General features: G+C 43.8%; 1 long non-coding RNA gene across 1 annotated transcript; it reads left to right on the forward strand.

Annotated features, from left to right (window-relative positions):
• Positions 1 to 11130: 11130 nt before the first annotated feature.
• On the forward strand, positions 11131 to 16468 carry LOC308195289. The gene is made up of 4 exons (XR_013951398.1): positions 11131 to 12650; positions 13722 to 13801; positions 14590 to 14669; positions 16004 to 16468. It is a non-coding gene; the product is annotated as an uncharacterized lncRNA (long non-coding RNA).
• The last annotated feature ends 342 nt before the right edge of the window (positions 16469 to 16810 follow it).

Raw genomic sequence — 16810 nt, forward strand, 5'->3', positions numbered from 1 at the left:
GCTTATTGATAAGAGTTGGTGACCGGCCCCATGATTCATCCTGTGGCTCCTTGGAAATTTATTTTCTCCTGCAGGTCCTGTCTTTCCGGTGCTCCGGTGTTAGTCTCCAGTCCTGTCTGTGTAGGAGCTGACCTGACCGGTCCAGTGAGAGCAGAATTACTCCCTCCATCCTGCTTCTGCTTGCATTTCTCTACAGACCAGATACAGTCCTCCATGGAGCAATGATTTACATGCAACAAGGTCTGTGCTTGTTCCATGAGGGACTTGCCTTTGCTAAAAGACCCACAACGTACTGTCCTCTATCTCAGTATCTCAGTTGCTGCTTTTACAGCAGCAATACATGGAGTTTACATGACTTGCATCCTCATCAGCTGTTTTTTTTTTTTACCTAAGGGCAGCATGGGCCATTGTTCAGCTCTGAATTTGACCACTGGACTCATCCCAGGTGTCCTCTACTACTGGGGCCACTCCAGTACGTGGTGAGGAGAGCAGGGTGGGCAGTGCACTTCCACATTTGAAGGCGTTGCATGCGAGATGAGTTATTTCCCATATTCTTAGACGGGTGTTCAAGTAAAGGTTGGACCTGGTGCTTAGACATGGTTTAGTGGGTGACATTGATGGTAGGGGGGTGGTTGGACTAGATGATCCTGGAGGTCTTTTTCCAACCCTAATGATTCTGGGATTCTACAATTTAACACATTCCTGACTTTCTACACCTTGGCTGCCTTTGAAAATGCTTTTTAAATGATAAGCAAATGAACATTCAGTTGCCATTATGGCTCATTTAATACAGTACGTCCTATTTTAGGTGTTGCAGAAATGTACATAAGGAAAGTGCCTGCTTCTCTCTGCTGCAAGGAGGGTTGAGATGAATATTTGGGTTGGGTGTCTTCTAGCAGTCACTTGACCCCTACAAAGAAGTGGCATGGGGTTGAGGACAGAGGGCCAGGAACATAGTGGATAGGGACTGGATTTCTGGCCCAGTGAGATGAGGAAGATGGAGGGGGAGTGATTCCTTCCAGCTCAGAGAGGGAGTGCACAGACATTTTATAGCAGGCATGGAGCATGTGGTAGGAGAATTGACAAGCACAAGGGGTTTTGGATCCTGATTTGGAAGGTGGTTGCTACAGGGGAGGAGCAGAGCTATGAGTATGGGTCAAATCTTTGGGAAAGTGAAAGATTTGGTAGAAACTGGTTTGCTGGGCTAGGAGACTTGGTGTCCTTGCCAGTGCCTCTTACAAGCAGAGGGTGCATGTGAGCACAGCTCAGAACAGCAGCCAGCGAAAAACTCCACAAGAAAGAGTTTTCTGTCTATGAATGATTTTTGAGATGAACAAATTTAAAACTTTGATTTTATTTTAAAGGACAAATAATAATCGCTGTTCTTCTGCTAGTAGCTTTACCTGGGGAAGCCAAACTTTTTGCTACGATTATCACTTCATAGCATCTTGCAGTCTCCCCTTTAATTTACCTTTTTTTTTTCTTTTTTTTTTTTTTTCTCCCACATTCACTATTTTACTTCTCTATTCCTCCGCACAGTTGACGCTTATCAGCCATGGAAATTTACAGATATTAAATAAGCTACAGGAGGGCTCTGATATTGTTCCCTCAATGCAAGAGAAACCTATTGAGAACTAAGGGAAAAATTATTAATGAAAATGGAATGAGAAGGCTATAAAGTTCAAACAAAGTGTGTTGCCTTCTTCACAAGATTTGGATGCATGCAAAATTTCATGAAAATTACTCATAAAATGGTATACAATTTTGCATCTTCAGTAAAAACATTGTTGAAATATTTTCATTCAATGCGCAATATATTGGATGATAATGATAATTAATGTACCAAACCATTTAACAAGGAGATAATAAAGGATATGAAGAGTTTATTATAAAAAAGTGACCCCTCTCCACAGGATTTGAACTTGCTACTTTTGACAATATGAAAGAGAGCCTCTGCCCTCTGGGCTAGAAAATGTCTTCTCCAGTTGAGATGAAGATCAGCACACATGGCCAAATACCATGGAAACAAACCTTGGTTTTGTGTGTTGAAAACAGGGAAGGACACTAAATTTGTGAGTCTCCAGCAATAGGATAAGTATTCAGCAATTTGAATTTTTTTAGGGTGGTTATATCTGCACCAAAATGGAATATAAAGCTTAATATCTCATCTCTCAAAGGTGATGCTCAGCACACTGCAGTCTATCTATGTGATATGTAATTTAAAACTAAATAAAACCAAGTCCCCCTCATGTAGAAAGAAGTACAGAGACTCCTTGGAAGCCAGTGGAACTTCTGCCCATGTGGAAGCTGCCTGCAGACTTCTGCCACAAGTGGCAATAGGAGCTTGAAGAAAAGCAAAATCACAATGTGTAATAAACCAGCCTTTACTTTAACTTCTGCCTGGTTTCAGTATCATCTCAAGGTGAAATCCACGTATTGCCCCTAAAGCCAGGCCTTGTTGACCCAAGAGGGTCAACCTGCAGTGGAAATGAACAGTCTGGAAGTTCAAGGGGAAGGAAAAAGAAAACAAAGGTTAAATCCATGTTTGCCCACCAGTAGAGCCAGCAGGGCTAACCAGGCAGAGTCAGAGCCTCCTGAGTGTTTAGGACCTTCTAGGAGATTCAGGTTTTCTCAGTAACAAGCAGATTTCCTCCAAGAAACAACAACAGACTGAAAAACTAAAAAGACTCAGATTCCTTTGCAATTCTTTCATATATTATTATTTTGTCATAAAGAATGTAAAAGAGAAAAGATAAAATCATCTCTGCTTTTCAACCTACATTTGCCAGCTTGCACTTTTGCTCTATATTGAGGGAAACAGAATAGAAGCATTACTGAATATAGCCAGAATACCAAACTGAACCAAAATGATAGTGAATCAAGGAGGCTGAAATCAGCTTCATGGCCTTGAGACCCACCCTGCATTATGATTTGATCATGAACAAACCTGTACCTGTCCAGAAGAGAGAACTGAGCAAATACAGCCACACAGTGATGCAGAATATTGATCCAGCATTGGCAAACATGGGCCTTATCTATAGTATTGACCCAAACAGAGGGAGGACCAAGTGCTGTCCTGAAATTCAGAGCAAGTGCCGCTGTTAGTATGGGACTATTGCTAACCTGAACCTTGTCCAGAATATTGAACAGAGCATAGAGAGCTCTGAAAACCATCTGAAATCCTGGGTGAAATCCAGACAATGTTTTTGCAAATTAAAAACTGGCATGCCTGAGAAAGAGAGTCAGAAACTACAAAGGCACAAGAAGCCTGGTGCTCTGTACAGCCTGCTCACTAAAACTTGCTGCTCAGGGTTCCTGGAGAGCCATTTTAATTGGAAGTGAGAGCGTCTGTTGCAAAAGGTTGGGAAGTCCTGCTCTAATTGACTCTTTCTGGGGTTAACTGTTGCAAAGAACGAGTCAGATCCCAGCTCCGCCGTGAGCACCAGGAGTCAGTCCTCCCCCGTCATTAATTACTTTGGTTGCGTTTCTTCATCAGCGCCGCTTGGATCTATCAGCCAGATCCCTGGCGCCTCGCCAGCACCGCCACTCTGACTAGATAAAATGCGCCGCGTGGGGAAGGGGAGGGCAAGCCTTGCTCGTTATTGTTTCTCCCTTTGATGCTGAATTGGTTGGGTTCTCCTACACGGACCTTTCTGTGCGGCTGCCTTCTCTCATGGAGCTGCAGGGTTGTTGTCATCGTGGCTTTGGTTGTTTTTGTAATTGACCTTCCAGCATTTTGGGGGGTTGTAAGCTAAATGAACGGATTCCTACAATTGGCTTGGTTTGGACAATTCCTAAAATGTCAGCTAATCGCAGATCTTGATGTGGCTGTAAATTAAGGTAAAGTTGAGGACAAAGAGACCCTTGAGACTTCTCTGTGCTAAATCTGCCTGCAATGCTCACTGTGAAGCACCTGGAGGTGGGACTCCATCCGCACCTGCACTTTTCATGAAAATCAGGGGCCTGCAGAGCCAGACAAGTTGCAGGCTTAGAAATAAGGGTTTGGCGAGTCCAGGTCCCAGCAGGGCAGGGGGAAGGAAGCAACCTGTGCCCTGGAGCACAGAGCTGTTGTGTCCCACACTGCCCAGGGCTGCTGCCCAAACATTTTCTTTGGCTTTTACAATGTGTTTTCATCCCCTTGTCCCAGCAAGCTGTTTTCAGCTGAAGGGTGATGGTTTTGTCCTTTCCAGGGCGGCTTCCACCTACTCCATGACACTCCCAGGGACTCCTCACCAGGCACCTAGGGATTGAAGGGAGAAATGACGTCTCACCTTCATACTGGACTTCTCTTGTAGGCAGAGGGCAAAACCAGGACCTTTGCACAGGCTGGCTGCTGCATCCATTCCCCTGTGTAGAGAGGTTTCCCACAGGACAGGAGTTATGCGAAGTGGGCACCCAGCTACTGAACTGGGGGAGCTGCTGGATGCGGGATAGGCGCAGCCCTTTTCTTGGATCAAGCAGTTCAAGTCCTCTCCACTGCCATTTGCTTTGTCAGAGGGAGGATGAAAAGCAAGCGCCGCCGGTTTCAGCTTTTTGATCTCTTAGATTATGTTGTCTCACCATGAGACCAGCCAAGGGGGAGAGGCAGGGTGAACCCAGAACAATCACAGCACATTTACTGTAAAGGATTACATTTTTTTTTCTTGTAAATTTCACCACTGACTTTAATTAAGTTCTTCCAAAAACAACAAATGCACAAAGCATTAGAGAGGGAAAGGGTACGCGTGCATGTGTGTGGTTGCTGAATGGGATTTTCACAAGTTTTCCTCATTTTAATGAAAATTTGCTTGGCCATCCCCATTGAAATAGGCTGAAGCCAAGCTTCAGGTGGGCTGCTACCTCATTGCATGGCCCCGAGATCACACACTTGTGCCAGATGGCAAGAGCAGGTGGGGGTAGCCTTTCACTGTTACTGACCCTATGTTCCATGCAAAGCATGCACAAGTTGTAAAAGTCGTGCTATATATTGCTAAGACCTCCTGTGACATGGCTGTATTAGTTCTTTAAATATGATGGCATCTCTGTTATGTGCTGTGCCTGGCACAGCAAGGCCTAATTCACTGGCACAACCCCTAAAGGTGCTGCTGCGGCTGCTGCTGCTGCTGCCAGTCCTGCTTGTAAAATGCGTTATCTGAAAGCACCTCTTCCCCAGCAGGACATTTTCAGAGCAGGTCGCTCCCGATCTCTGCAAAATAGTGTGTGTTTCAGTGGTCTGCACAGGGGTTATTAATCAAGGATGTCATGAGCTCTCAATGAAACAAAGTCTTTGGACGTGGGGACCCAGAAAAATGGACACAGTGTACTCGCAAAATGTTCTTAGTAGCACATGTGAATTTCTTTGCACTCAAATTAAGCAGGATTAAAGCAGCTAAACTGTTGTTGCTCAGTTCTCTTGGATCATGTGACAAAGCCTGAATCGCTTTCAGTCACTGGTATAGGCCTAAGTCAGTCCCTTGATCTCCAAATTAATTTTTGAATTGAATGATTGTGTGGGGTTTTTTGTCCTAATTGAGTCTTCAAGTGAAAAATGCTTAGCAAACAGATGGAAAACTGAGGACAAAAGACTCTATTATGTAATAAAAAAAAAGGGAGAGTTCACTACAACAGTTTGAAATTAGTACTTGGAGGTTCTATTTATTTTTTTCTTAATAAAATCCCAAACAGTAAGCGATACACAGTGTGTTTTGCACAGCTTGGTAGAAAAGCATGAAAGAGGGAGAAGGTGGAAAATTTGTACTGGCAGCTCTTGTAACGGATAATGCAAAGTGTCTGAGTAATTTATTGATCCACTCCTCATTTTCCTTTTATTGATATGGCAGAATCAACAGTTTTCCCAGGAGGAAAAAGGTACTGAGTGATAGCAATGCAAAGCTTAACAGTAGGTCCCGTGTGTTTCTGAAAACCCCAAAATTCCCCCTGAGAAACACACAGGCTTCTTTCAAGTTCTGCAGGACCCTTGGGACACCCCGAGATTTTCTTGTTGTTCCTCTGATACTGGGAGGTAATTCCCTACAGCTTCAACAATAAGTTAACAAGCTTTAAATGTGTACTGAGGGGGTCTATACAAGGTCAGGATTCTGCCGTGGGATGCACTATATGTCCACTGCACCCCAAAATTTGTATTTTCCATACTCAGCTGAAGGGTGATGGAGGGAGAAATGGGCAGCAGGCAGCTGGGCTGGTGAATGGAAATGCACCAGGGCTTGGGGCTCACAGGAGATGTGGCAGAGACAGGCACACAGCTCCCACCTCTCTCAGGACAATAAATTAACTTTTAAGAAATTTCTTGTCTATGGAGTCATGAGGTGTTTGGTCTCAAACTCGTGTCCATTGCTGTTGTTATTTGCTGTTATTTGTCCATTGCTGCTGTTGCAGCTGTACTGGGCTGGAAAGGGGAGGAACTAGATGGAGTTTTTTCAAGGTGCTGGCCTTCATTCCCAGGTACAGAGCTAATTAACAGCCCTCTCTGCTAACTAGCAGGGGTAGTTAAGTGGGATTCATTGATAAGTAATGAGTTCCAATTAGAAATCCAGGTTAAAATGGCCACTATTTAGCTAGCTGATTTCTTCATTTCCTGGTACTAGTTGACATTGCTCTTTGCTCATGAATTCCCCTGGTGTTGTTTGCCGTACTTTAATAAGAAGCTCAACACTGCTTGTACCTACTATGTTACAACAGTTAGGGCACATATGTTTGCTAGCTCTTTAGCTCCTGTAGTCCTGGTAACTGAATATTTTTAAAGCTTTCCTGATTTTTGATCATCACTTAATATTATAAAGTAGAGAGAAACCAACCAAACAGCAATTAATTTTCTTTCATCGTTGTGAGAAGAGTGTTGAGGTGTAGAGGCAACCAGCACAAGAAAGCCAAGAGCTGCCTTTCTGTACCTTGGCATTTGCTTCCATGTGCTGCTGCCACATTTGGAGGAAGTTGCATAATTTTCTGGTTGGGTGGAGGTTGGACAGAAAACATCGCTTGTGCTGGGCTCTTCCATGGCCCTACGTGGTTTGGTCCTCTATATGTGATCCATGGAGCTGTTGTGTTCTTTTGGGGCATTGCTCATCAATACTGTGAAGAAAAGAAAGTGTGATTCTGCCTATTCAGAAATATATATATATGTACATATATATATTCAGAAATATATATATATGTATATATATAAATTCAGAAATATATATATATATATATATAAAGTTTCCTGACATTATTTATTGATGAACAATAGATAGGGTATGGCCAAGTGTGTCCATATATGTGTGAAGGGAATTTTCCTCATTGAAGCACCTGGAAAATGCTTGGGACTTACGAATCTTCACAGAAACCTGCATGCAATCAAGTCCTTCTGCTGGCCCTCATGCCAATGCTGGCATTTATCTCTCACTGGGATCTTGCTCTGCTCCTGTTGGAGTAAAGGGATAGCTTCTGAGCAGGGAGAGGGAGCAGGAGAGTCTGGGCTATAGACTGAAGGGGAAAGCTCTGCTCCTTGTCTGGGCTGCTGCCAGCGCACCCCACAGGTCTCCACATCAGAATCAGTAAATCAACTTTCCTTTGTTTTAATGATTTTCCTGAATGAGAAGTTTGGGGAAGGTTTATTCTTTTTGCCTGAAATAACAGAACTTGAACTGGGGAAGAACAGATCTAGTCTTTCATTAGAGTTCAGACTCTGCAACGTCAGCGGTTGTTTCTCGCCATTGCAGTGTAAAACCCTTTTCCCTTTCACTTCACATTATTTCTTTCTGCAGAATGCTTTCAGTGCAGATAATGCACACGAAGGTACAATACAGCCAGTTGTCTGAGAAAAGAAGCCCGTTTTCTTCTAGTGGGTGGTAGGTAAGAATTACTAATCCAATCTGCTTGAGTTAACGCAAAACAAGGATTAGGGTAAAGTTCCCGAATATGTTAATCTTCCTTTATAGAAGTAAACTTTAGCACTGCTATCAACCCCGTGGTTTATAGTTCATGGGAACAATGAACCAATTAAACTGAAGCAGAAAAAAATCTTGCACAATTTTTCTAATTGTTACCTAATACTTTGAATTCTTTTGATTCTTAATTATTTGCCACTGTGTCATAGGCACAGGAAATAAAACGTTGTTTATTATTCATTAGACTGTTTCTAAACATATCCATAATTAACTGCATCTTATTGTAGTTGTTCTTTTCATCTCTGCTTCTATGAAAGTAGGTATTAAATGACACGTAAGGTCCTGGGTTGCTGATATAATTGTTGGCAGCGCAAACTGACGGATTACTGGAATGGTTGTGCCTATTCATAGTCCAATAGTTGTGGAAAGAAGCAGAGCCTGTGTGAAGAAAAGGACAGAGTCATTCAGAAGTGTTTCTCTTTGGTATTGGGAAAGAAAGATTATTTTATTTCATTTTTATAAACGAACACTCAACAGAAAAATTTCTTTTGGCTTTACAGAAGTAGGCCCATCCAGAAAAGCCTTGAACACTGCTTCAGCCCTTAGCTGATTTCCAAAATATTTGTACTTTTTGCTGGATCATACTCACTGCTCTTATTTCTAGCATTCTACGTAGCTAGGAAAATATTACTCTGTGTTCTGGATTTTCTTCTGCATGTAAGATTTCTGTCTGGGGAACAGAGCATAGGGAGGATAATTGGGCTTACTGTAAGGGATAGAAATGTCAAGGATTTACTTTTAAATGCTAAAGGGTCTTTTCTGCTGTCAATACCTGCATGTGAATCTTAGGCACATCAATTAGAGAAAAGTTGTCCTAAAGCAAAGGTTATGCTGTAGGATTTCAGCAGCTTCCTTGCCGGTGGGTCAGAAAAGCCAGCTTCAATTTAGAGTAATAATGGATATCTTACGTGTAACCTGTGTTTGACTCTTGTAATAAGTGAAAATTGCAGCAGGCATTCAGGGCTGCATTTGCAGTGTTTGTATGTACCCATGGCTGTTAGAGACTGAATACCATAGCAATAAGAAAATATATATAGATTTCTGGGAGGTTTTGATGAAGTTATGTAAACCTCAATGACCTATCAAGGATTTAATTGTACCTGAAAATGAAGGGAAGTAATCCTCCATGAAATCTAGTGCAAGAATAGATTTTTGTGCACAATTTCATAACCAAACTTTTTTGGAAAAAGTGTTGTTTGTTTGTTTTTTCCCACATTTCACACATATATGAACTGAAAAGATTCAGTGAGATTTATAAAAAATAACTTAGAAGGAAGCATGTCCATTACAGGACACAATGAATATTGCAATCAGTTTACTAAGTCATGTTTATAATGCTCTTGGTTAGCAGAATTGACTTCTAGGGGATGTAATAGTACATACCAGGCCAGTGGGTTGAGTATGGTCATCTATAGCTATAAGCATCTATAAGATGTGCCCATAAAATACTTCTTTAGTAAAAATTTTGTCAATCTTTACGTCCCTTTGGTGTTGAGCGCACACTAGTGCAAGGCACGGGGCTGCCTCCTTCGTGCTGCAGTTAACTCCCCAGCAGGAAGCAAGGGCTCCTCCAAGGCAGCAACCCAGTCCTTTCACCCAATTCCCTTGATTTCTGCATCTCACCTGAGTGCTGCTGCTCAGTTTAGTTAGAAACAGAGTTTGCACAACCCAGAAATGCAGCCAGGACGTCTCTCCCTGCTACAAGTGCGCTTGCTGTTTTCTGAGGGCGCAGAAGCACACTCAGCTACGGGGTGGCAGGTGAAGTGCAGCGGGCTGGAGACACAGAGGTGTGAACAGGAGCACTCCCAAGCCACAGCGTTACATCCTCTGGAGCACTGCCCTGCTCCACCAAGCTCCACCGTGCCAGGGCCCCATCCTGCCAGCTCCAGAGCAACCCTGCGGCCACTGGGAGCCAGTGGGAACAGATGGCCTTCAGTGCTTGGCAGCATTAGGCCCCAAACCCCATGTCTTTTTTTGTTGTTGTTGTTTTGTCTAACCACCAAAAATCACTTTTGGTTCCTGAGTGGCAAAGCAGCAGCAAAAACAAGGTGGAGCAAGATGCACCGGGCTCGCCCGGCTGCTTTTATACTTTTGCAAAATTACCAAGTCTTTGCAAAGTCCCTCAGTGCACAGCACAAACAGTCCAAGTCTGAGGCTGGGGGACTTTTCAAGCTTGTATCCCTGCTGTGGCATATAACGAACAGACAAAAACCCCTTTCTGCAACCTCCGCTGGCTGCGACATTTGTTGGTATCTGTGGCTCTGATTCACCCTGCTTTGTGCAACACTGGTACTAATGTAACTGTATTGTGGCAGGAGACTGGAGAGGGCAGCGGATCACTCGCTTGAAAACATGACCTTTTAATTTAAACAAAAGACTTGAAAAATGAAAGTGGGTCTTAAATGCAGTTTAATCAGTCAGGCGAAAGATGTCTAATGAAGCTGCCAGACAGATTTGTAGCCAGACTGTCACTTTACCCATCATGTTTACAGCCTCCAGTGGTGAGATTAGGACAGGGTGAAGGCACAGTCTATCCAAATTTCCCCAGCCTGCTCCTCTACCATGTCTGTAAGTTTTGACAATTTGACAAATCATTTTGCTGAGCTGTCTCTAGACCCGGGAGAGCTGAGTGTGGCGTTCCCACCCGCGACCGCAGCTGAGCGCTGCCTGACACAGGGATGGAAGACTCAAAGGGACGCTGCAGTGCCGCAGAATTGAGGTAAAAACCTTTTTAGACTTTCTGCTTTGTGCCATTTTCCTCCCAAGGGATCTGTGCTGCAGGCCCTGCCTCTTGCATAAGGACAGAAAGGACAGATAAATAGTTTCGGAGCAATTTTTGTCATCTGGATTCCCTCTGCTGTGAATCGGTAGGCTACTTTTCACCAGGATCTCTATTTCTTATTTAAAGCCACTGGGATGATGCAGTTATGAATCAGGCAGCTGCGAACGCATCCAAGCAGTTGCTGCTATATCAGAAGAGACCTATACTAAGAAGAACTGGCTTTAATGAGAAATAAGTTAGAATCCATCCCCACAGCTACAATTCCTGCGTACATGACTGTTGAAGCAGTGATCATGCATTTCTCACTGCTACTGCACCGATTTCCAATTAGCTCTCCTCTACGTTTTGGGATGTACACTAGGTATTTATTTTGCAGGGAATACTTGCTACCTAAGAAGTTTTTGTTGCTGCCTGTTGTAGAAAGCAACCCCTCCGCTTATCCACAGGCTAAGCACGGCTCAGACACGCGGCGTCTGAGCTCCCCGCACAGTCACGGCAGTGAACTTAGGCTTGAACGGGAGGAATTGCCTCTCTGCAAGATGAGAGGGGATTCATTTTCCATGCTAGCTCTTTCCTGGGGGGCTTTGCCAAGAAGAGAAAAACCACTTGCGGTTTTCTGTCTTTTCACCATTTTTTTTTAAAGAACATCAAAGTTATCACTCCTGCTTTCTCACCATAATCCCGCAAATCCTAATGTACGTCTCCCAGTCCTTTCATGCTAAAAGCACAAGTGCATGTGTTTTGCAGCATTTAGGAGGTTGCAGACAGTTTCCGCATTTGCATACACACTGTGGCACTAAAAGAGCCAAACCAGGAAAAGTAGTTCAAACTTAAACATATGTGTGTTTTTTTTTTCTTTTTCCTAGGGTACTTTAAAGCCGATTATTATTTAAAAAGTCACTTCTGTGACGTGATGTCTAATTCTGCTTCAGTGGAACAAGACAACTGGACAAAAATTACTTTTCCAGGATTTTTTTTCTCCCCCTTTTCCTAAACATTTTTTCAAACTTTCATGCTTAGCAAAAAAACCCTCTGTAATTGTCTTGTCATGATTATAGTTTTTCCCATTCACTGCCGCTTTACATGGAAGCCCCAGGAAAAGAATTCTTAAAAATTAAATTTCATGCTTGCATGTGTTTCTGTGATCTGCAGTGTGTATGATCTCCGAGTGGAAAACTTCTCTAAAAATAAATGGATTACCCTTGCTCCGACGCTGTCTGATGTCTCCGGAGCAGATACCGCCGCTCGCCTGTGATCTCCCGCCCACCGCAATCGGGGTGACAGGCGTTGAGGCAAGGGCCGGGCGGCGGCGTGGGCTGGGGGAGCGGGGCAGCCCCGCCGGGGTCTGCAACAGCTTGCTGGTGGAGGACAAAGGGTTGACCTTCCGCACACAGCAAGGGAAGGAGCCTCGTCGCTTGGTTCATGGGGAGAACCAACGGCTTTCCACGCCAAAGATGATTTTGAAGGGTGTTTTCCATGCGGTCCTTCTCCACAGAGGTTTCTTGCAAGGGTTTGGCTGGGTAGGGCAATATGTGGAGGTGGTGGCTTGGGGTGCACCCATTGCATGGTGTACACATGGCATCATCCACACCCTCCACAGCAATCAGAAAGGCACCCATGGAGTCTGAGGGCCGGGGCCTGCCCCCTGAGGCTGTAGGGCTGCCTGGCCTCTGCAGTGCCTGGCCCTGGACTGGGCCTGCAGGTGGTATTGCAGCACAAGAAATAAGTACTGACAGAGGCCAAGGGATCAATCCAAAATACCACTTCCAATGTTTTTCTTCTTGTCTTGCAGCCCCATCTTACAAGCCTTCTTCCCTCATGAGCACGCTCTCTTGGAGGTGGGAGCAGCAGATGCAGCACAAGCCACAGCGAGCGCCCTCCTCTTTCCCTACTGCCCGGCTGTTTTGTGACGGGTTTTCTGCCTCAAAGCTGGAAATGACTTTGTAAGTCCTTGCTCCTGTGATGCCACCCTGCAGTGGCACCTGCCAGCCGAGCCACTGGTGCCCGCAGGAAGACGCAGCATGTCCCTCTTTGGCATGGCTGCATCAAGTCCTGACCCACATAAGTAACAGTCCCTGAAGGGCTACCTTGAAAAGGGATTAGGTAGAAACGGGTAGGAAAAACCACTGAGCAGCTGATAGCAATAACACATTCGCAGGAGCGGGGAGGCTGGTCCGGTGACTGAACACCAGACTTGGACTCAGGAGATCAAGGTTTAATCCGCCATTCTTCCACAGATGTTGGCAAGTCACCTAATCTCTCTGTGCCTCAGTTCCCCATCTGTAAAAGGCAGATAATGGTGGTTCTTTTGTCTGCACTGTCTGTTTAGATTTCTAAGTTTTTGAGGGCCAAAGATGTTTCTTCAGGAGGGTGTATACAGCACCTACCTTTGTAGCGGAAATTGTACTGGAGCCTTCCATGCTACAAATGATGATTAATAATAACAATATCAGTCCTTTAATCAGCAGGGAACTCATGCTCTGTTGTATCAAAATTAACAATTAGTACCTGATCAGAGCTTTAACTGAAGTTGAATAAACACTTTGTATCGTGTCATGGACATTTCTAGAAAACTTCTCCGTGGGGTCTGAGGGCAATCTAACACTGACGTGTGTCTTTAGACAACAACAACAGTAATTCCTGTCCTGTAATATCTGAGAGCCATTTTCGAGTTGGGTCCCAGGGCAGAAGTTGTAGTGAGGGGATTTCTATCAGCAAGAGATGCTGACAACAACATCACTGTGGCCCTTCCCAAGCCACTGTGCGTTCAGGAGAAACCAGACAAACTCCTGCAATGTGACAACTCCTGGGGAAAAAAATGGGAACACCTTGCTTTTCGTTACCCAGAAAGTCTGGGCTGAATGCTGTTGTTCATAGACTGGGGGACCTATCATAAGGCAGCCTACTTTTCAGAAGGAAATTGCACAAAGTAACTATTTCTAGAACTTTTCCCTTGCTGCCATGCTCTGAGATGAAAGTTTAATATTTTGAAGACTGTTCACTCTTTTTTCCAGGGGGAGAGAATTGGTATCTGTCCTGATTATACTTAGCATCTACTGGAGTCTTCACTGAGGTTAAAAGGAAATTTCAGCAGGTAGGATTATCTCCAACAAGTATTATATCCTGCCAAATTGTGTTTGGATTTTGCTAGACTTATTTACTTGTTCACAACACCCAGGGAAGCAGACACTTTTTTCCTGTAAAGAATTTGGCTGTGTTTGAAGACATGGGAGCTGTGTTTTCGAGATGAATCAGACTCAGATTGACTTTGGGATTTGACATAATATTGATTTACTGACTAACCTCGCTGTTCTGCTGGACATGCTGTGGCTTTTGTGAGCGATGCTGAGCTATTACAGGGCTGCAGGAATGCTTTCTGGTGGTGTGTTTGGTTTAGGACAGTTCAGCTGAGACTTTTATGATTAACTAGTTTATATCTATGCCCCGGCTCCTGCCTTGTCTTCAGATCTGTGGGATGTGTTGAACCTCTCCCTGCTTTTCCTCCCTCTTTCCATCTAAGGTCTTATCCTGTCTCCTCCTCTGACTTTTACCAAGAGTAAAAACATCAGTGAAAGTGCAGGCCAGGTTGTGATGCCTTTACTGATGCTTCTGCAGACTTCAGCCCTGTGGTCCTTCATCCACCTCTTATTTTTGCTATTGCTGTTCTTTCTCTTGTGCTTCTCTCTCTTATACATGTCCCTGCTTTCCAGCTCTTCCCATCTCACTGAGCAGTCCTGCACCCTGCTTTTATTAATGAGATGCAGGCATGTTAGTGAGCTCCAGGCCTCTTAGACCACTTTTCTTTTGTCTCAGAGCCTGATGTCAATCTTTTGTTCTTCTTGTATGTATCTACAGTGGATGACTTTTTTTTTTTTTTTTAAGGGATGACCCAGCTGGAGAACTGGTGGTAAACATCTACCCCAGCTGCATTTTATACCTACAAATCCTCTTTCATCTAACAGGTAAGGGGGATTCAAGCCTGCTACAGACACAGTATTCCTAGCAAAGAGGAAAGAGCAGGGTAAGTGGAGCCATTGCCTTTCTGGTGGGTTATTTGTCACCACAATGGAGTAAATGCCCCGCAATGAATGCTGTGTGTGTGCAGGATAAGCCTTAGCTAGTCCTGATTAGGTGCAGGCTGAAAGAGATGGCAAGAAAATTACAGATATTTTTATTTTTAAATTTCAAGTTTCAATTTTCCTTGTGTAATTACACTGAAATGTGTGGGGAAAGAGGTCGTGGTTTAGCAGCCGGTTGCAAATTATGAAGAAATAAAAAAAGTCATCTTTATCCCCCAGTCTTGGTTAAAATGCTCTCTCATTTCTTTCAGCAAAACCGCTGTCATGCCCCCTGCCCACAGTAGTCTGTGTTCTTGGCATCCTCCTTGTCTCATGGGGTTCTAGTTTTGGCATGCTCCCACTCCCATGCGGTACTATTTTCTTGCCTCTGAATAAAGAGAATTGGGCATTCGTGGGGGTGACAGGTGAAAATAAATCCTGAAAACATTTATATATTTACGTATATATATATGTATTTACTGGAAATTGTCCATGGAGAAGGGGAATTTCTAATCAGCTGCAATTCATAGTGCATTGCTGCACTAGGGCTTTTAAAACATCTGATGTATTAGATCTAGTCAATATAGGCCAAGTCATTGTGAGAGATGAAAATTCTACCTAGATCTTAAATCTTTCCTGGCAGTGACAGATGCCAAAGCCTTTCTGGCAAAAAATATACAATTGTTTTGTCAAAGCTCACTTTATAAATACCTTTCACTGGAATGATGATGCTTTGTACGAAACACACTGCAGAAAACTGACAGCGAGGATGGGAAACGCTGACCTAGTTTTATCCAGAACAAAAGCAGGATTTATTTTTTTGTACTATTTTTCCTCTTTTTCTTTTTATTTTTTTCCTTGGAAGAAAAGAGAGTTCAGTAAATGCTAGTGCTTAGGGACTGCAGATGCAGGTGGAGGAAAGGAAAGAGAAGCACCTTTGTGGTCAAATGTCCACAGGAAACCTTAATAGTTTTTCTGCAGCTTTTGGGCAAGCCAGTGAAACACTCTCTGAAGTGTCAAGTCCCGGTACTTTTAATTGTTTTAACAACCCCTTCACTCTTCAGCCCTACAGAACACATTCAGCTTCTTCTCTAAATTACAGACAGGCGTAGGTTTTCAGAAAAGGAAGATTAGGAGAATGTTAATAGGGACATACCCTTGAACTGAGGTGGAGTTGTAGGCCCTGGTTTGACAAGTCCAGGGCATGTTTATCTCTATGTACACATTATGTCTCCTAGATTGCTCTCACACCAGAGCACAAGCTTTGGTGTTTTGCTGGATGGGGACCCTAGGCATCAACCCAGGGATCCTAGCACTCATTTTGCTGGAGACCAGGTGGGTTCCTTCTGATTCCTAAATTCAAAATACTGTCGTCTTTTTGTCTGTGCGTGAAAAACATTAGCTTTCTCTAGGCAGAATGACTCAGTAGGTGCAAGAAATCATGTTTCTGGTAATGGATGAGGCAAATTCATGGGACAAAACTAAAGCAGGGCTCTAACACACTGAAATACAATTTCTGGACATGCCAAGGGAAACACAGGCATGCTTGTTCTCTCCAAGATCTGCTAGTGTCCCTGTGAGCAAGGGGATGCTGAGCTAGATGGACCTTTGACCAGACACACTTGGTCATTCATTTGTCCTTGATTTGAAAGAGATCTCCATGCTCTGCCAGATAAAGGTGTTTTTTCGGCTGGTCTGGTTCAAGTCCCCTCACCACAGCTCCTGCCTTGCCACCCAATTCCAAACTGCTCTCAGGTACAGCTCACACTTTGTGCCACTGAGGGGACATGGTCTGAGGCCAGCCACCTCACTGGCATTTTTGGAAGCAGGCACATATTGTCTAAATACACAAGGTGATTTGATAAAACTCCAATGGTGTCAAAGTGAGAGAGGTGTTAGTTTGAGATGTTAACTAGACAGAAGCCATCCTTCCTGGAAATTCGTAAGTGACAGAAGTAGAAGATCAACCAAAGTTTTCCTTCTTAAATTTGACAAAGGCATATTAAAAATTACTGAATGCAAAGAAGGAACAAAGCAACATTAAA

This window comes from Anser brachyrhynchus (genome assembly GCF_964034855.1).
Source record: "Anser brachyrhynchus genome assembly, chromosome: 5".
Lineage (NCBI taxonomy): Eukaryota > Metazoa > Chordata > Aves > Anseriformes > Anatidae > Anser > Anser brachyrhynchus.